Source organism: Erpetoichthys calabaricus, chromosome 4 (genome assembly GCF_900747795.2).
Source record: "Erpetoichthys calabaricus chromosome 4, fErpCal1.3, whole genome shotgun sequence".
Classification (NCBI taxonomy): domain Eukaryota; kingdom Metazoa; phylum Chordata; class Cladistia; order Polypteriformes; family Polypteridae; genus Erpetoichthys; species Erpetoichthys calabaricus.
The window spans coordinates 310,757,231-310,777,726 of NC_041397.2; the positions used below are offsets into that span (position 1 = coordinate 310,757,231).

Genomic DNA, 20,496 nt, shown 5'->3' on the forward strand with positions numbered 1-20,496 from the left:
TTTTAGTGTAAAAGGATAACCAGTATTTAAACCTTTTATGTTACTTTATATTAAACAAACCTCCTATGATGGAAAACAATTTTGGACGGCGTTTTCCCTCACCCGGACGTGGGTCACCGGGGCCCCACTCTGGAGCCAGGCCTGGAGGTGGGGCTCGATGGCGAGCTCCTGGTGGCCGGGCCTGCACCCATGGGGCTCGGCCGGGCACAGCCCGAAGAGGCAACGTGGGTCCCCCTTCCCATGGGCTCACCACCTATGGGAGGGGCCAAGGAGGTCGGGTGCAGTGTGAGTTGGGTGGTGGCCGAAGGCGGGGACCTTGGCGGTCCGATCCTCGGCTACAGAAACTGGTTCTTGGGACGTGGAATGTCACCTCTCTGAAGGGGAAGGAGCCTGAGCTTGTGCGCGAAGTTGAGAGGTTCCGGCTAGATATAGTCGGACTCACCTCGACGCACAGCTTGGACTCTGGAACCAATCTCCTTGAGAGGGGCTGGACTCTGTACCACTCTGGAGTTGCCCCCGGTGAGAGGCGCCGAGCGGGTGTGGGTATACTTATTGCCCCCCAACTTGGAGCCTGTACATTGGGGTTTACCCCGGTGGACGAGAGGGTAGCCTCCCTTCGCCTTCGGGTGGGGGGACGGGTCCTAACTGTTGTTTGTGCGTATGCACCGAACAGCAGTTCGGAGTACCCACCCTTTTTGGAGTCCCTGGAGGGGGTGCTAGAGGGCATACCTTCTGGGGACTCCCTCGTACTGCTGGGAGACTTCAATGCTCACGTGGGCAATGACAGTGAGACCTGGAAGGGCGTGATTGGGAGGAATGGCCCCCCCGATCAGAACCCGAGTGGTGTTTTGTTATTGGACTTCTGTGCTCGTCACGGATTGTCCATAACGAACACCATGTTCAAGCATAGGGGTGTTCATATGTGCACTTGGCACCAGGACACCCTAGGCCTCAGTTCGATGATCGACTTTGTGGTTGTGTCGTCGGACTTGCGGTCACATGTCTTGGACACTCGGGTGAAGAGAGGGGCGGAGCTGTCAACTGATCACCACCTGGTGGTGAGTTGGCTTCGATGGTGGGGGGAGGATGCCGGTCAGGCGTGGTAGGCCCAAACGTGTTGTGAGGGTCTGCTGGGAACGTCTGGCAGAGCCCCCTGTCAGAAGTAGCTTCAACTCCCACCTCCGGCAGAACTTCGACCACGTCCCGAGGGAGGTGGGGGACATTGAGTCCGAATGGGCCATGTTCCGTGCCTCTATTGTTGAGGCAGCTGACCAGAGCTGTGGCCGTAAGGTGGTCGGTGCCTGTCGTGGCGGCAATCCCCGAACCCGTTGGTGGACACCAGCGGTGAAGGATGCCGTCAAGCTGAAGAAGGAGTCCTTCAGGACCCTTTTGTCCTGTGGGTCTCTGGAGGCAGCTGATAGGTACCAGCAGACCAAGCGGAATGCGGCTTTGGTGGTTGCTGAGGCAAAAACTCGGGCGTGGGAGGAGTTTGGGGAGGCCATGGAGAACGACTTTCGGACGGCTTCGAGGAGATTCTGGTCCACCGTCCGGGGTCTCAGGAGGGGGGAAGCAGTGCAGTGTCAACACTGTATATGGTGGGGATGGTGCGCTGCTGACCTCGACTCGGGACGTTGTGGGTCGGTGGGGGGAATACTTCGAAGACCTCCTCAATCCCACTAACATGCCTTTCAATGAGGAAGCAGAGCCTGGGGACTCAGAGGTGGGCTCCCCCATCTCTGGGACTGAGGTCACCGAGGTGGTCAAAAAACTCCTTGGTGGCAGGGCCCCGGGGGTGGATGAGATACGCCCGGAGTTCCTCAAGGCTCTGGATGTTGTAGGACTGTCTTGGTTGACACGCCTCTGCAACATCGCATGGACATCAGGGACAGTGCCTCTGGATTGGCAGACCGGGGTGGTGGTCCCCCTCTTTAAGAAGGGGGATCGGAGGGTGTGTTCCAACTACAGAGGGATCACACTCCTCAGCCTCCCTGGAAAAGTCTATTCAGGGGTCCTGGAGAGGAGGGTCCGTCGGATAGTCGAGCCTCAGATTCAGGAGGAACAGTGTGGTTTTCGTCCTGGTCGCGGAACAGTGGACCAGCTCTACACCCTTAGCAGGGTCCTGGAGGGTGCATGGGAGTTTACTCAACCAGTCTACATGTGTTTTGTGGACTTGGAAAAGGCATTCGACCGTGTCCCTCGGGGAATCCTGTGGGGGGTACTCCGAGAGTATGGGGTACCGGCCCCCCTGATAAGGGCTGTTCAGTCCCTGTACGATCAGTGCCAGAGCTTGGTCTGCATTGCCGGCAGTAAGTCGAACCCGTTTCCAGTGAGAGTTGGACTCCGCCAGGGCTGCCCTTTGTCACCGATTCTGTTCATAACTTTTATGGACAGAATTTCTAGGCGCAGCCAGGGCGTTGAGGGGGTCCGGTTTGGTGGGCTCAGGATTGGGTCACTGCTTTTTGCAGATGATGTTGTCCTGTTTGCTTCATCAGGCCATGATCTTCAGCTCTCTTTGGATCGGTTCGCAGCTGAGTGTGAAGCGGCTGGGATGAGAATCAGCACCTCCAAATCCGAGACCATGGTCCTCAGCCGGAAAAGGGTGGAGTGCCCTCTCAGGGTTGGTAGCGAGATCCTGCCCCAAGTGGAGGAGTTCAAGTATCACGAGTGTTCACGAGTGAGGGAAGAATGGAGCGTGAGATCGACAGGCGGATCAGTGCGGCGTCCACAGTGATGCGGGCTCTGCATCGGTCTGTCGTGGTGAAAAAGGAGCTGAGCCGCAAGGCAAAGCTCTCAATTTACCAGTCGATCTATGTTCCTACCCTCACCTATGGTCATGAGCTATGGGTAGTGACCGAAAGAACGAGATCGCGAATACAAGCTGCTGAAATGAGTTTCCTCCGCAGGGTGTCTGGGCTTTCCCTTAAAGATAGGGTGAGAAGCTCAGTCATCCGGGAGGGGCTCAGAGTAGAGCCGCTGCTCCTCCGCATCGAGAGGAGTCAGATGAGGTGGCTCGGGCATCTGATCAGGATGCCTCCTGGACGCCTCCCTGGTGAGGTGTTCCGGGCACGTCCAACCGGGAGTAGGCCCCGGGGAAGACCCAGGACACGCTGGAGGGACTATGTCTCTCGACTGGCCTGGGAACGCCTTGGGATTCTCCCGGAAGAGCTAGAAGAAGTGGCCGGGGAGAGGGAAGTCTGGGCATCTCTGCTCAAGCTGCTGCCCCCGCGACCCGACCTCGGATAAGCGGGAGACAATGGATGGATGGATGGATGTTACTTTATAAAGTTATTTTACACAATGTTGAAAAATTAATAAGAAAGCTACATATTTTGGCAGCTGCTGCTTTAATTTTCAATGAAATGAAAAAAGCTCTCCAAGAGAAAACGTCAATGAAGAAGAAACAGTTTGCACTATCTAAAAAGGAGAAACCCTCATTTATAAAGGTTTGCTGCAGATGACTTAACTGAAAATAAATGAATAGTTCCTATGTGTATAATACATATTTATCTATTTGACTTATGCCTTTATTCCAGCAACTTGCAACATCTGAGGTACAATTTGTTACATTACTTTTGTTTTTTGCAGCACAGGCAGGTGAAGTGACTTCCTCAGGGTCACACAGTGGTGTCAGTACCAGGATTTGAACTGACAAGCTCCGGGTTTGCTGAAATATTACTGAAGAAAGAAAAAAAACGAAAACGGGCAAATAGGGCTATGCATACAAATGTCCATCCATTCATTATCCAACCCGCTATATCCTAAATACAGGAGCCAATCCCTGCCAACACAGGGCACAAGGCAGGAAACAAACCCCGGGCAAGGTGCCAGCCCACCGCAGGGCGCACACACCCACACCCACACACCAGGGACAATTTAGAATCGCCAATGCACCTAACCTGCATGTCTTTGGACTGTGGGAGGAAACCGGAGTATCCGGCGGAAACCCAGACAGACACGGGGAGAACATGCAAACTCCACGCAGGGAAGCGAACCTGGGTCTCCTAATTGGCACCTTTCACTGCGCCACCATGCCGCCCGCATACAAACTTAAGAGGTTTAAATAAAACAGAAATATATACCTTTATTTTTACTTCCTTAACTTGTGGAGGGTGTATCCTATAGCAAAGCCCTAACTTTTTTCATGAAAGCCCCTTTCAGTCAATAAGCCTTAAAAACAGGTGTAAAGCTAAACTTGCAGCACCGCTATTCAATTACACTTGCCTAACGCCTCTCCTAAGGGGACATATTGTGGGATCTGGGCATCCGTCAAAGCACCAATCACAGGCCCGATTAGCAAGCGGGAAGCTGTGATTTGTCGTCTCCCTCCAATGTAACAATCACAGCCCGTGTTATTATGCACTATGTACGTATGTGTATATGTATATATGTGTATGTGTGTGTATGTGTGTATATGTATGTGTATATATATGTTTACATAACCTCTTTAACACACTACTTCGCAGTGTGCGCAGGTATTTTGCTAGTATATATATATTTTATATATGTATATATATATATATAGATGCACTGTATATACTGTACAACTGATCATATAGATAGATAGATAGAAGTGAAAGGCACTATATGATAGATAGATAGCTAGATAGATAGATAGATAGATAGATAGATAGATAGATAGATATTGTCATCCATGTCTCGCACGCTCAGTCAAGGTATGTAATGCCCCACTGAGACAGGAGGGGGCACTGCCACTGTCATCTTCTTCTTTTCCCACAGTGACTCTCTGGTCCCATCGTCACACAGTCCTGGACGTCCCAGAGTCACTTTAGGCCTGAGCAACCTGTGAGACGGAGTTCTGATGAAGGCAGATGGAACCTGTTCCTCAGTCCTCTTTTTGAATTTCTGCAGGAGGGACTCACCCCAGCGAATGCCATTTTCTGTTCTTTTTCTTTTGTTTTGTGTCCTCAGAAAAAATAATTGGGATGATTCCGGTTGGCACCCCCCAAAGTTTCCTGCTGCAGTCCCAAGCTGTCGGCCCAAAATTGACTAAAACAGTGAAGTGTCCAAAAGTCAAGATCACCCACAGATGTTCGTGTTTTTGATAGAAATTGATACTTTTTTTAATTAATAAAGTATCTATCTATCTATCTATCTATCTATCTATCTATCTATCTATCTATCTATCTATCTATCTATCTATCTATCTATCTATCTATCTATCTATCTATCTATCTATCTATCTATCTATCTATCTATCTATCTATCTCTGTTAAGGTCTCATTAATGTTATTTCTCAGCTAGGATTGGCTGTAATTCAAATTCTTTTGTTAGCTCTTCTTTGTCCAATCTTGATTTTATTTTATTTTTTTGATGTTAATGTTACTTTTGTCGATTATGTTCAATCAGGGGTGGCACGGTGGCACAGTGGTAGCGCTGCTGCCTTGCAGTAAGGAGACCTGAGGTTCGCTTCCTGGGTCCTCCCTGTGTGGAGTTTGCATGTTCTCCCTGTGTCTGTGTGGGTTTCCTCCCACAGTCCAAAGACATGCAGGTTTGGTGCATTGGAGATCAGAAATTGTCCCTAGTGTGTGCTTGGTGTGTGTGTGTGTGTGTGTGTGTGCGCTCTACGGTGGGTTGCCACCCTGCCCAGGATTTGTTCCTGCCTTGAGCCCTGTGCTGACTGGGATTGGCTCCTGCAGACCCCCATGACGCTGTGTTAGGATATAGTGGGTTGGAAGATGCCTGACTGTTCAATCGTGTTTTTGACTTTGCAGATGTATGTTGGCTGCCTGTGTTGTGTTGCATGTGTTTCGAGGGGTCACCTGCTAATCACCACTAGGATCTGCCCTATAAATCCGGAGGGTCTCCCACAATTCCTGGTGGTCTATTTTGAATGCACTGGGGGCTTTCGGTGAATGATACTTGTGTTTTTGCCCGTACCTTTTATTTAGTGGATCTTTGACCGTGTTACTCTGTTTTTTGACCCCACTGTTGGGTCATATTTTGGGATCACCCTTTGCTGGCAACTCCTTTTTGCCTTGTGTGGCCTACGGGGATTCATGTGCTTACAGATCATTTTTGTGATAATAAATCTTTTATTTTTAAAAAGATTCCACATTGGCCCTTTTTTGTATCTAGCCAGGGTTTTTCATTGGCTTTCCCTCTCTAGTGGTCGTTTTTGGAAGTGTTCTTGGATACTGTTTAGTTCTTTGGGACTCTCAATTCATAATAATTACAAATAAAATCGTTATGCACGTCAGTGTCACGGTTGCTATTAGTTCATCCAGGGCTCCTCCCCTTTTTGTACAGTTTGGCGCCGGTGTTACTTTAGTTCTCTATGCCTGTGTTACGTTCCAGATGACCACCAGGAGGTGCCCACCGCCCTATAAATCCAGAGGGGCACCCCTAGAGTGCCTGCTGGTTCATTGTGAATGCGCTCTGGAGTTGGTGAGTTCTTCTACTTTGTGCTTTTCGTGAATTGCTGGATTTGATTTTTTTGTTTTGACCTTCTGCTCAGTGTTTTGACTTTGCTGTTGGATTCTGTTTTTATTTTTTTGGATTGCCTTATTTCTTTAGGCCTTTTGTGCTCCATGGAGCTTCTTTTGTGCTGCAGAGAGTTTTGGGAAAACGATTCTTGTTTTATGTCATAAAGATTCTTTGCTTGCCCTTACATCTAGGTGGGCTTCAACGACATGACCCCCTCTAGTGGGCATTTGTGGAACTGTTTAGAGAATTGCATACTTTGAGATGCTCAGGTCCTAACAATTACATTTATTCGGATGGCTATTTGACAAAAATATCGAAGAGATTTGTTGTAAATGGGTCTTGTTGCTTGAAATGTCTGATTTTATATTATTTTATTTACAAAGGACTTCCATGCCCCATTGTCAGCGGTCATTCCTACGATGCCCAGGTAGTAAAACCGGTGAAGCTCATTCTTAATTTTTCCAGCTTAAATGTTTATCAGTTATTAGAGAAAACTTTACCATAGTGATAGCACAGCTCCAGCATGCCATTCTGTTCATAAAGTCGTCCAGTGTAAGTTTGGGCTACAAGGCACAAGCGTCCCTAAAGTTCCATTCTGTGGGTCCGTAATGGCCACCCGCCATCACACGGCTTTGTCAAGAAGCGTGCCAGCCTAGTGTTATTTCTACAGGGTGAAGTTTATTACTCCATGTGTCGAGAAATGGATGATTTCACATAAAGGTGCCCACTACTGCTTTAAGACAAGAGGGCATACCGGGCATAACCAGGACATAAAACGAAAGGGGAAGACCCCAAGGCTCAACCGCATAAAAAGAGAGAGAAGCACATATGAGTGTGTAGGTCCTCAGTTGGCAGCCTCCTTAAGTTTTACACACTCCTGGTTCAAGAACAGGTCTGCCTGTTAGAAAATCTTGAGATCTGGCATCTTGAGATTTTAATGTGCGCTCAGGTTTGTAAATCATGATAAGTTCAGACAAGTAAGCTGGACCTCGGCCATTTAATGCTTTATACGTTAAAAGGAGGATTTCGATAATCTGCCCTAAACTTAACCGGCAGCAGGTGTAACGACTCTAGGACTGGAGTTATGTGTTTCTTGTTCTTTTCTTGCAGCAGCATTTTGGATTAACTGGAAGCTGAATAAAGAACAGTTTGAACATCCAGTGAACACCGCATTGCAGCAGTCAATCCTACTAGAAATAAAGGCAGGAATTAACCCTTAAACTGCCACATACTTGGGGGTTAATGCACCCCGCACACCCCCCCCCACCCCACCCAAAGCCAAATACTTTCTTGCTGCACTTTTTAAGTAAACATCACAGTTCACAAAGAAAAAAGTGAAATTTAATGGAACTCATATTTTTTTCATGCAAAGAGCATCGCGATTACTGCAATAATCATTTTACACACTGCCAATGCACTGTAAAAACTAATAAAAAAAACTACTGGAATATGTAGAAGGTGCAACTGACGCCATCGATGAAATTCAGTAAATCACCGACTATGCCAACTGGCTGCGCACAGAGGCCAACGCTGAGGCTGGCTGGCTAGTCGAGTGCAGCGGCTGAATCCCAGAGACAGTGAGGCCGATTTGCTATGCTAGGGGGCGCCAGTGCTCACGATGAATGTACGGACTGATCAGCTCTAACGTGCTGTCAAATTGCACTGGGAAGCGACTTTAGCTGGTTACTGTGTTCAAAGAATGTATGCCACTGAATAAACTCAGGTCAGGCGTGCTGGCAAATTGTGTTGGGAACTGACTATAGCTGGTTTCCAGCAGTGTAAGGGTTAATTTCTAAGAATCCTGTTTATTTAGAATTTCCTAACATTTTTAAGATGGGGGAAACCTGATTTGGACAACTTTGTGATGTGCGCTTTAAATGACCTGCTAGAGTCAAAGATAAGGCCGAGACTGCGGGCTGATTCAGTAAAACGAATGGTGACCCCACTGGAGTTAAAGGATGACACCACATTGATGAGATCAGCGTCACTCCCTCCGATTATTAACAGCTCTGTTTTAGGTAGTTCGCATCCATCCACTCCTTTAATTCACTAACACAACTAATCAAAGACAGCATCGGAGAAGGTCATTTGGACTAAACTGGGTGTCATCTGCGTACGAGTGATCATTAACATCTAATGAGAGATCCCAGTGGAAGCCTGTAAAGTGAACACAGTAAAGGTCCCAGTACTGAGCGCTGCGGGACACGATATTGAACTTCTGTGTATAATGATGGAGTACTGTCAGCACATTTCTGTACGTATTGGAATCGATTTGATAAGTAAGAACTAAACCAGGCAAGCACGGGGCCTGTGAGCCCAACATCACTTTCCAGCCTGCAGTCAGTGGTGGTAAACGCTTCCCTTAAGTCTAATTAACGTAATTACAGTGGAGTTTCCTTCATCAGAGGATATCAGAATGTCGTTTACAACACCCACGTTAGTGCCGTTTCTGTACTATGACCTGTGCGGAAGCCAGACTGGAATTTCTCAAGTAGATTGTGATGCGTTAGGTGGGACTGAAGCTGACTGGCGACTACTTTTTCAAGTATTTTAGAGAGAAACGGTCAATTTGAGACGGGTCAATAATTATTAAGTATGTGTGGGTCTAAGTAATGGTTTGATGACGGACACTTTTAGTGCATCAGGTACTGTGCCATCCAATAATGAACTATTAATAATGTGAAGAATAGGCGCTGCAAGAACTTCCATTGTGCCTTTTATTAGTTTTGTTGGCACTGGGTCTCGGGAATTACCTGGCCAGGAGACCCTCATAATGGATGGATGCCCCGGACAGCTGGTTGTTCTCTTCTAAGGGTTGGTAGGCCAACATAAAGGAAGTACAGAGGGTGACTGCCACCTGTGTGTGCCCCCAGTACCATCCCATTAGCTGGGGGGTCACCCACAGGGCTGCATGTCAGTTTTAGTCTTGCTGGGGTGGACTCATGTGCCACCAGGGGGCGACACCCCTGTCCCACCTGACCCACAAGTGCCCGACTCCGAAGCGACAGGGTAGTGTTTTGGAAGCTGGGATTGTTGGCAACGTGTCAAAGTGTCTGGGGGGTTTTGGTGTGTGTCTGAGAAGTCCCTCCAGTGGTCACAACACTTAATAGGGGGTAACGCCGGCACAATTTTTAGGTGACAAATACCACTTAGAGTCGCTTTGATCAGGACAATAATAACACTATGGTGTGTTTTCAAAGGGTTTCACACTCAGGGTGTCAAAAACGAGTTCCAGTTCTGTTGCTTTATTTCGTTGACCTCCTCACGGCCTCCTTATGTGGCACCTTTCATAAGTGGAGAGCCACATCAGTGTGGCAGGGTGACCAATAGTGACTTACCTGTCACAAATCCCGAAGTGACCCCCAGACAGGCTTTTTCAAGTCTCAAAGGGGTTAAGACCCTTATAAAAGGGGGAGGGTGGGGGATGGGGAGGGGGTGTCTTTGCAGTTTTGCATTTTGTTTGTTTCTTTTAATTAATTTCAGATGATTATTTTTTTTTACTTTGTTTGTTAAGATTTTACCAAAATAAATAAATACATAAATCAGCATTTAAATAAGAATACAAATAAAGCAAAAAATCAACAAGCACGCCAGCCGTGGCTTCAGTCCCTTTTGCATTTGTCTGCCATTAACATTTATAAGCCTTTTTCTTTATTACTATTATTTTGGGAGCCAACTCGTTTTGATTTTTTTTTTCCCAAAGACTGATGCGGTCAGACATTTTCCTTTTATTGTTTCTCATGAGACAAACAAAACTGGGAAGCCACTGTGAAGATAATGAACCCGAAAAATTCAAATGGCCAGATGTGAACCGTTTATTAGCCGTCTGATGAGGAAGTCGCAAAGCCTTGAAGAAATGAGAGAGAAACAAGAAAAGGCATCTGGAGAGCCTGCCAAGTGGGGTGGGCACTCGTGTGAATCGAGTGTCATGTGTGTGACATGTGACGTTAAACGGGGCTGAGCAGGTGTCCTGGTAGTGACCCGTGGGGCGATTCTGTGATTACAGGCGTTGAGATAAAAACAGGGAGGGAGGGATATGAGGTGTAAACAGAAGGGGGCGCTCTTGTAGTGACCCTTATACAGTACTTAGTGGGGTGGAGCTGGGGCAGAGCCTCAGAAACAGATTGGCAATGCCAGGGCTAAGAAAGTGCTGACCGATTGGTGGCATCATGCTTAACTAGCATGCACAATAAGGTTTGGGGTGGAGCCTCACACTGGTGGGTGGGGTTAAGGACAAATAGCACATTAAGAAACAGGATGGAGTAGAGTCTCATAAGCGGACTGGTGATGCCACGGTTAAAAAAACAGTTCATTTATAAGTGATATCATGGTTAATTAGCATGGAAAATAAGGTTTGGGGTGGAGCCTCACACTGATGGGCAGGGCTAAGGACAAATAATATGTAAAGAAATGGGACGGAGTGGAGTCTCATAAGCACATTGGCAATGCCAGAGCTAAAAAAACAGTTCATTGATAAGTGATATCATGGTTAATTAGCATGCAAAATAAGGTTTGGGGTGGAGCCTCACACTGATGGGCGGGGATAAGGACAAAGAGAACCTAAAGAAACAGGATGGAGTGGAGTCTTATAAGCGCATTGGCAATGCCATGGCCATCAACAGTTACCTGATAGGTGATATCATGGTTAACTAGCATGCAAAATAAGGTTTGAGGCGGAGCATCACACTGATGGGCGGGGCTAAGGACAAATAACATGTAAAGAAACAGGATGGAGTGGAATCTCATAAGCGCATTGCTAATGCCAGAGCTAAAAAAACAGTTCATTGATAAGTGATATCATGGTTAATTAGCATGCAAATTAAGGTTTGGGGCGGAGCCTCACACAGGTTGGGTGGGGTTAGGGACAAATAACACATTAAGTAACAGGATGGAGTGGAGTCTCATAAGCGAATTGGCGATGCCAGGGTTTTAAAAAACAGTTCATTGATAAGTGATATCATGGTTAATTAGCATGTAAAACAAGATTTGGGGTGGGGTCTCACACTGGTGGGTGGGGTTAAGGACAAATAGCACATTAAGAAACAGGATGGAGAGGAGTCTTTTAAGTGCATTGGCAATGCCATGGCCACCAACAGTTACTTGATAGATGATGTCATGGTTAATTAGCATGCAAAATAATTTTTGAGGTGGGGCCTCACACTTATGGGTAGGGCTAAGGACAAATAACATGTAAAGAAACAGGATGGAGTGGAGTCTTATAAGCACATTGGTAATGCCAAGGCTATCAACAGTTAACTTATGGGAGATATCATGGTTAATTAGCATGCAAAATAATGTATGGGGTGGAGCCTCACACTGATGGGCGTGGCTAAGGACAAAGAGAACCTAAAGAAACAGGATGGAGTGGAGTGACAATGCCAACAACAACAACATTTATTTATATAGCACATTTTCATACAAAAAAGTAGCTCAACAGTTACCTGATAGGTGATATCATGGTTAATTAGCATGCAAAATAAGGTTTGGGGTGGAGCCTCACACTGATGGGCGGGGCTAAGGACAAATAACATGTAAAGAAACAGGATGGAGTGGAGTCTTATAAGCACATTGGTTAACTGGTCAACAGTTAACTTATAGGAGATATCATGGTTAATTAGCATGCAAAATAATGTATGGGGTGGAGCCTCACACTGATGGGCGTGGCTAAGGACAAAGAGAACTTAAAGAAACAGGATGGAGTGGAGTCTTATAAGCGGATTGACAATGCCAACAACAACAACATTTATTTATATAGCACATTTTCATACAAAAAAGTAGCTCAACAGTTACCTGATAGGTAATATAATGGTTAATTAGCTTGTAAAACAAGGTTTTGGGCAGAGCCTCACACTGATGGACGGGGCTAAGGACAAATAGCATGTAAAGAAACAGGCTGGGGTGGAGACTCAGAAGCAGATAGGCGGGGACAAAGGTAAAGCTGGGGTGGAGCTTCAGATTCAGGCAGATAGGGATGGGAGAAAATAAGTGGCAAAAGCAGGGGGTGGGCTCAAATGCAGGGAGGAGGGGCCAAAGGCAATTAGCCAACAAAGGGAAGAGCTGGGATGTGACATCAGAAGCTGCAGGTAAAAGGGAGGGAAGGGTCAGAACCTCAAACACTGATAGGACGGACTGAGGGTAATTTGCAAATATAGGGACAGGCTGGGATGGAGCCTCAGAAGCAGATAGAAGTGACTGAGGTACAAATAGATAGAGGTGGGGATAAATACTAACTAAAGTAGAAGAGCTAAGACCGGGGCTGCACCTCAGAAGGAGATTGGCAATGCCAGGGTTAAATAGCAGGCAGAATGAAAAAATGGGGCGGAGCTTCAGAACCTGATAAAGCAAACAAGGCCAATTAGTATATAATGGGGGGGGGGGGGGGGGGGGGGGGGGGGGGGGGGGGGGGGGGGGGGGGGGGGGGGGGGGGTAAAAGTAAGGCCTGGAGTGGGGCCTCAGAAACAGACAAGAGTGTTCAAGGTGAATAATATATGAAAGAAAGAATGTGTCAGGTCCATAGAGCGGGAAGGTCAGGGGTCAGGGATTATAGAATTTAGGAGGAGGCGCTTGGGGTAAGAGAGGCTGGGGGTAAATAGAAGGATTAATTGGGGTGAGGCCTCAATGGAAGATAGGTGGGGCTAAAGGTAAATATTAGGGAAACTGGGGCAGGGCCTCTGATACAGAGAGGAGGTGCTAAAGGCATTTAACATTCAAAGGAGGGAGCTGGGGTGGTGCCACCAAAGCAGATAGGAGTGGTCGAGATGAATAATATGTGAAAGAAAGAATTTCTGGATATCCATTTCTTCAGCCATAGAAGAAAATAGGTGGGCTTAACAGTAAAGAAGAACGAGAGAGGGGCCTCAGAAAAAGAAAATCAAGGCCGAAGGTTAACAGTAGGTCAAAGGAAGAGCAGGGGTGCGGCCTCAGAAAAAGATGGGCGGAACTAGGGGAAAATAGCAAAAAGAAAAACTGGGGCGGAGCCTCAGAAGAAGATGGGTGGGGCAAGGGGAAAATAGCAAAAAGAAAAACTGGGGCGGAGCCTCAGAAGAAGATGGGCGGGGCAAGGGGAAAATAGTAAATAAATGGAAAAGCTGGGGCAGAGCCTTGAATACAGAGAGGAGAGGTAAAGGGCAATTAACATTTAAAAGGAAGAGCTTAGGTAGAGGCTCAGAACAAAATAGGCGGGGCTAGGGGAAATAGCAAAAAGAAAAACTGGGGTGGGGCCTCAGAAGAAGGTGGGCGGGGCTAGGGGAAAATAGTAAAAATAAAAACTGGGGTGGAGCCTCAGAAGAAGATGGGTGGGGCTAGGGGAAAATAGCAAAAAGAAAAACTGGGGTGGGGCCTCAGAAGAATATGGGCGGGGCTAGGGGAAAATAGTAAAAATAAAAACTGGGGTGGAGCCTCAGAAGAAGATGGGTGGGGCTAGGGGAAAATAGTAAAAATAAAAACTGGGGTGGAGCCTCAGAAGAAGATGGGAGGGGCAAGGGGAAATAGTAAATAAAAGGAAAAGCTGGGGCAGAGCCTCAAATACAAAGAGGAGGAGCAAAGGTCCATTAATATTCAAAAGGAGAAGCTTGGGTGGGGCCTCAAAAGAAGTTGGGCAGGGCTAGGGGAACATAATAAAATTAAAAACAGGGGCATAGCCTCAGAAGAAGATGGGCGGGGCTAGATCTAAAAAGTAGGTTAAAGGAACAGCTGGGGCAGGGCCACAAGTACAGAGAGGAGGAGCAAAGGGCCATTAACATTCAAAGGGCAAAGCTTGGGTGGAGCCTCTGTAGAAGATTGGTGGGGTTAAGTGTAACTAGAAGGAAGAACTGAGGAGAGGCCTCATTAGAAGATATGCAGGCCTAGGGATAAATATACGGTAGAGGGAAGGGCTTGGGTGAAGAATCAAAAGCAGATAGTGGGGGGGGGGGGGGGGTAGGTGTAAATAGTAAGGTAAAGGAAAAACTGGAGTGGGGCAACAGTAGAATATGGAAGGGGAAAGAGGTAAATAGTAAATAAATGGAGGAGGAGCAAAGGGCAGTTAACATTCAAAGGGAAGAGATTGGGTGGAGCCTCAGTAGAAGATAGGTGGGGTTTAAAAGTAAACAGATGAGAGAACTGAGGCGGGGCCTCTGAAGAAGATAGGCGGGGCTGGGCCTAAATAGACAATAAAAGGAAGAGCTGGAGTGGAGCCTCAGGAGCACATGGGCGGGGCGGGGCATATATAGCAGGTTGAAGGCAGGATGGGGGCGGAGCCTCAGAAGCAGATAGGCAGAGCTGGAAGTAAATAATAGGTTAAAGGAAGAGCTGTGGGCGGAGCTTTCAAATTCCTGTCCTGTCAGTAATGTGCCCTGATGGCTAAGGCACTGCACTCCTCCTCACACTGATGCTGCTTCAGGCCCTGTTGTTGTCCACATGTGAAATGTCCACTGGAGATAACAATAACTACAAAGAATACAAATTCAAATGAGAGAGATGGAATGCGTCACCACACATTTCTATTAGATTTGTCTTCTTATGCTCAGATTCCATGTAATTTGCATCAAATTGTTTTTTTTGATCTGCGTGACCCTCTCTCTGCATGTTGATCTCACTTTCCCAGTTTGCCCCATCGAGTCGCCCCCTTTTCCAGTCTGTGAGTTTCTCTGCATAATAACATTCACCTGCTCCACAATTTTCCACCGACACTTGGAAGTCAGGGATGCTCCCTTAAAGCTCTGAACAATTCTGACCAGATGACGTCAACTGGCCCACCAGTGGGGTTTGTGAGAATCACAATGGGATTTCAGGGGACCTCAAGGCATTTTGGATCAGCCGTGCTGGTGGCTTTCAAGAACTGGACATCCACGTTGCACTTTTTGTCTCAGCTGGATAATGAAAAATGGAGCGGATAGGAGAAAGAAACAAAAGAACACGCAATGAGGGTCCGCTGCACCAACCTAATTAGAAAAAAAAAAAAATCAATCAGTGGGCTTAATCTGTCACACCTGTCACAATACGCGTAGCCCCGTCCACTCCATGCGTGTTCGAAACCACATGTTCACATTTACGGGCACAATCGTGTTATTCTTTGGAATGGGAATGCCAGGAATGTGCTGATTAGATCGCTTAAATTGTTTTAAATGGCAAGTAAAACATGGCACTGATTGGCCAAACTGATAGCTTCTCTTATTTTAACCCCCCCCCCCCCCCCCCCCCCCCCCCCCCCGGCCCACCCGCTGCAGTAAAGAAAGGTCTATTCTTAAACTTGCAACATCAAGAAAACAAAAAAGGCAAAGTCAGAGGAAAAGAAAGACCACTGAGAAAAGTAAAGGGGCCAAAGTGGGGGGAAAAAAGGGGATATGGCGCCACCAGCAGGTCGTCACACTCATCACATCGACTCCAGTGGTCTGGCGGCTTTCTCTAAAGTCAATGACAGATGACAGCTGCCAACAACTCCATTCGATCAACAGATATGTGAAAAAGTAAGTGCACCCCGTGATGTTTTTTCTTTTTTTTTCACTTGAACAAGATCTTTAGATTAAGGTGATATAGTTTAAAAGAAAATGAAAAATAGCCATAAACATTGGAATTTATTAATTTAAAAATGACCAGATATGCCATTTCAGCCAATATGTGTCCCTTTGACTCTAATAGCTGGTATTGCCCTCTCTCTTACTGTCTTAACAGTCCCTAGCATCGGCCGGCAGAATGTTCCTTCCATTCACTCCGCGTGGATGTGGGATGTCTGAGGTGGTTTTGCATGCACAAATCACCCCCCCCCCCCACTTCCCACCCCACCATGGCATCTCAGATCCAGGATTTGACTCGGCCATTCCAGAAGCTTCCGTTTCTTTCTTGCTAGGATTTTCCTGCCATGTTTGGTGTCGTTCTCACAGTTGGTCTCCCATTATTCTCAATGAAGAATTCCTAGTGGAAGGAAAGAGAAAAGGCATTTGGAGAGTATAGGAGGAGAACGGGCATCCTGGCCCAAAATGGAGGAGGATTCATTACCCGGATGGGAGGCCAGTGCAATGACGCAAGACAAGAAAATAAATTTGTACCCAGCCGGTATGGGCTGATAAAAGCTGAAGACTGTGAGTTGTTCCATCCCCATACACTAGGTGGCAGTGGTCCTTGTATGCTAAATCAGTTGGGACACCTGCAGGGGTGCTTGGGAGTTGGAGTCCAGAAGAGTAGCCCTGGGCATCAATAGAGGGCACTGTCTTGGGGGGGACCTCCCTACCTTTTTTCTACATTGTCCAGGATTCCCTGCTGGCATTCGGGGGAACCTCCATGCTGCAGGGAGGGCTCCACTTGGCGGCCTGGGAGTATTGGCCCGGATGAAAGGCTGGCCACATATCACAATGGACATCTGGGACAACAATTGGGTTTACGGCCTGGGAAAGGAAGGCTGAGGCAATATCAAAGAACTTTATTACCTGGAGAGCAAAATTCATCCATCATATTGACAGCCAGCCAATCAGGTGCATGGAACATTCATGTGCTGTGAAACCATGGCATGAAACTTTATAATAAATATGCCTCATTTTGAAAGAAACGTCAGCAGAAGAAGAGCAAGAGTGACGTCAGAGAATAAAACAAAGGTATGTGTGACCAGTTTTCATCTGATCATCAGTCAACAGCATTCTCATGAACATTGAGTGCTAAATCAAATGTTTAGATAGATAGATGTGAAAGGCGCTATATAATAGATAGATAGATAGATAGATAGATAGATAGATAGATAGATAGATAGATAGATAGATAGATAGATAGATAGATAGATAGATAGATAGATAGATAGATACGAAAGGCACTATATAAAAATGATAGATAGATAGATAGATAGATAGATAGATAGATAGATAGATAGATAGATAGATAGATAGATAGATAGATAGATAGATAGATAGATAGATAGATAGATAGATAGAGTGGGCACTGTGGTGCGGTGGTGGCGAAAAGTTAATTCAAAAAATAGTTTTTAATGAAGTTTTACTGTAAAAGTGAACATAATGCATATGTAACAATTACCAAGAAAAAAAGAATCTCTTTAAAATGTATTTAGGGTTAACCAAAACCAGGGGTTAGATTAGGTGATACTAATTAAGACAGAATAAAGTAAGGTCAGAGGGCTGGGGAAAAAAAAAAACAAAATCTGCAGGGGTCCTGAGGCCACGAGACCCCCCCCCCCAACATTAGTGATCTCAATCAGTCCTCATGAACTTCAGGCTTCATGTGCAGGAATTTGATGATGATGATGGTCATGTGGCCTTCATTTAGGAACAACACGGTGCTTTGATGGGGTGGCAGGGGCTCATAAAACAGGAGAAAGAACAGCAGAGAAAGTCGGGCTGAGTACGGATTGTGGAGCCGTGATAATGATGATAATTCAATACATATACAGAATATCAGGGTTACAGTAAAAAGAAGCTCTGAGAAGGCCGTGTTACGGCAATGTGTTGTCAGCAGTGTGTTAAAGAGCTCCACTGTATTAGCCTGGTGAATTTCTATCGGTCAGCCATTCCAGATTTTAGGCGCCTAACAGCAGAAGGCCGCCCGCCTCTCCACTTCTTATAAGTTTAGCTCTTGGAATTCTAAGCAGACTCTCATTTGAAGATCTGAGGTTACAATTTGGACTGTAAGGTGACAGATATTCTGAGATATAAGATGGATCAGATGATTGAAGGCTTTGTAAACCATCAGCAGGATTTAGCAGTGTATAGACATAAATAAATAGATTTCTGATCACTAAAAGTGGGCCTCTGCATTGTTCCCAGTTGATTCCGGGGGTCCGTCGGTGAGGGTGTTCTTGGCTCCTACTCTCTTCAATGCTTGTATGGACTGGGTGTTGGGTAGCATAGTGGGGTTCAGCAGCTGGGGGGCATCTGTTGGCGAAGAAAAGCTCCCTGATCTTGACTTTGTTGACAATGCTGACACTAAAAGTGTCAGTCATTAAACCATTACTTAAAAAGTCAGACCTTGACCCACATATACTAAATACTTATAGGCCTATTTCAAATTTACCGTTTCTCTCTAAAATACTAGAAAAAGTAGTCGCCAGTCAGCTTCAGACACACCTTACGCATTACAATTTATTTGAGAAATTCCAGTCTGGTTTTCGCACTGGTCATAGTACAGAAACGGCACTAACACGGGTTGTAAATGACATTCTGATATCCTCTGATGAAGGAAACTCAACTGTAATTATGTTGTTGGACTTCAGTGCAGCATTTGACACCATCGAGCATTCTATTTTACTGCACAGGCTAGAAAATGATGTTGGGCTTAAAGGCACCGTGCTCGCTTTGTTTAGTTCTTACTTATCAAATCGATTCCAATATGTACAGAAATGTGCTGACAGTACTCCATCATTATACACAGAAGTTCAATATGGTGTCCCGCAGGGCTCAGTACTGGGACCTTTACTGTTTTCACTGTACATGCTTCCACTGGGATCTATCATAGAAAACATAATGTTAATTTTCACTCGTATGCAGATGACACCCAGTTATACCTTTCATTTAAATCAGATGAAGTTTCTCCAATGTTGTCTTTAATTGGTTGTGTTAGCGAATTAAAGGAGTGGATGAATGAGAACTACTTGTCTTTAAATACAGATAAAACAGAGATGTTAATTATTGGAGGGAATGACGCTGATCACAACAATATTTTGTCATCATTTAACTCAATTGGAATCCCCATTAATTTTACTGAATCAGCCCACAATCTAGGCGTTCTCTTTGACTCTAGCATGTCATTTAAAGTGCATATTACAAAGTTGTCCAAATCATGTTTCTTCCATCTGTAAAAATGTTAGGAAATTAAGGCGCTTTCTAAATAAACAGGATTCTGAGAAATTAATTCATGCATTTATCTCTAGTAGGATTGACTACTGCAATGCGGTGTTCACTGGATGTTCAAACTGTTCTTTATACAGCCTCCAGTTAATCCAAAATGCGGCTGCGAGAATTATTACAAGAACAAGAAAATACGAACACATAACTCCAGTTCTTAAATCCTTACACTGGCTCCCAGTTAAGTTTAGGGCAGATTTCAAAATCCTCCTTTTAACATATAAAGCATTAAATGGCTGAGGTCCGGCTTACTTGTCTGAACTTATCATGACTTACAAACCAGAGCGCACATTAAGATCTCAAGATGCCGGTCTGCTTATGATTCCAAGGATTAATAAAATAACAGTGGGGGGTCAAGCTTTTAGTTACAGGGCCCCTAAACTGTGGAGTGGTCTGCCTGCTACTATAAGAGATGCCCCTTCGGTCTCAGCTTTTAAATCCGGGGCTGAAGACTCACTAATTCAGTTTAGCACACCCTGACTAGAGCTGCTGATTAACTGTACAGACTGCATCTCTGTTGTTAGTCATTAGCACTAAAACATAAGTAACATGACAGTTATAATTGGATACTAACCCTCACTAATTCTGTTTTTCTTCTCGGTACTCAAATGTGGCACTTGGTGCCACAGCCCACCTGCCAAGTTGTTTTGCCTGCCTAAGGAAAAGTCATCCCAGATGGAGGATCGCAGGAATCGTGGGAGAGAGGGGTCCTTTCATCGGATTGGCTGGCCCAGCGCTGTTTCAGCCGTGGAATGGCCAAATGGGGGAGGCAGCTTGAAGGATGAGGTCTCCAGGACTCTATACAAATCCAAATCTTATTATGTGATATCATCTACTGTTAAATTCTGCTCCGTACTTTTAAAATGTTTATTTTTATACTTTATTGAGGATTTGTTCTGTTCTGTGTACTGCATTGTATTGTATTGACCCCCTTCTTTTTGACACCCACTGCACGCCCAACCTACCTGGAAAGGGGTCTCTCTTTGAACGGCCTTTCCCGAGGTTTCTTCCATTTTTTCCCTACAAGGTTTTTTTCCTCGTCTTCTTAGAGAGTCAAGGCTGGGGGGCTGTCAAGAGGCAGGGCCTGTTAAAGCCCATTGCAGCACTTCATGTGTGATTTTGGGCTTTACAAAAATAAACTGTATTGTATTGTAAACTGTCTCTTCAATGGAGGCTCTGATGGGGGCTCTTGAGAGACTTGAGGGTCTGGGCTGGCGAGTGTCCAGATAAA

General features: G+C 45.9%; 1 protein-coding gene across 1 annotated transcript in view; it reads left to right on the plus strand.

Moving 5' to 3' along the window:
• The window catches only part of dnajc28 (DnaJ (Hsp40) homolog, subfamily C, member 28), a 1,235,492-nt gene extending 1,215,852 nt beyond the window's left edge, over positions 1-19,640 (plus strand). Inside the window, exon 3 of the transcript XR_007934652.1 lies at positions 19,507-19,640. The gene's annotated coding sequence lies outside the window, so the exon portion shown is untranslated. The remainder of the gene's footprint in view (positions 1-19,506) is intronic.
• The last annotated feature ends 856 nt before the right edge of the window (positions 19,641-20,496 follow it).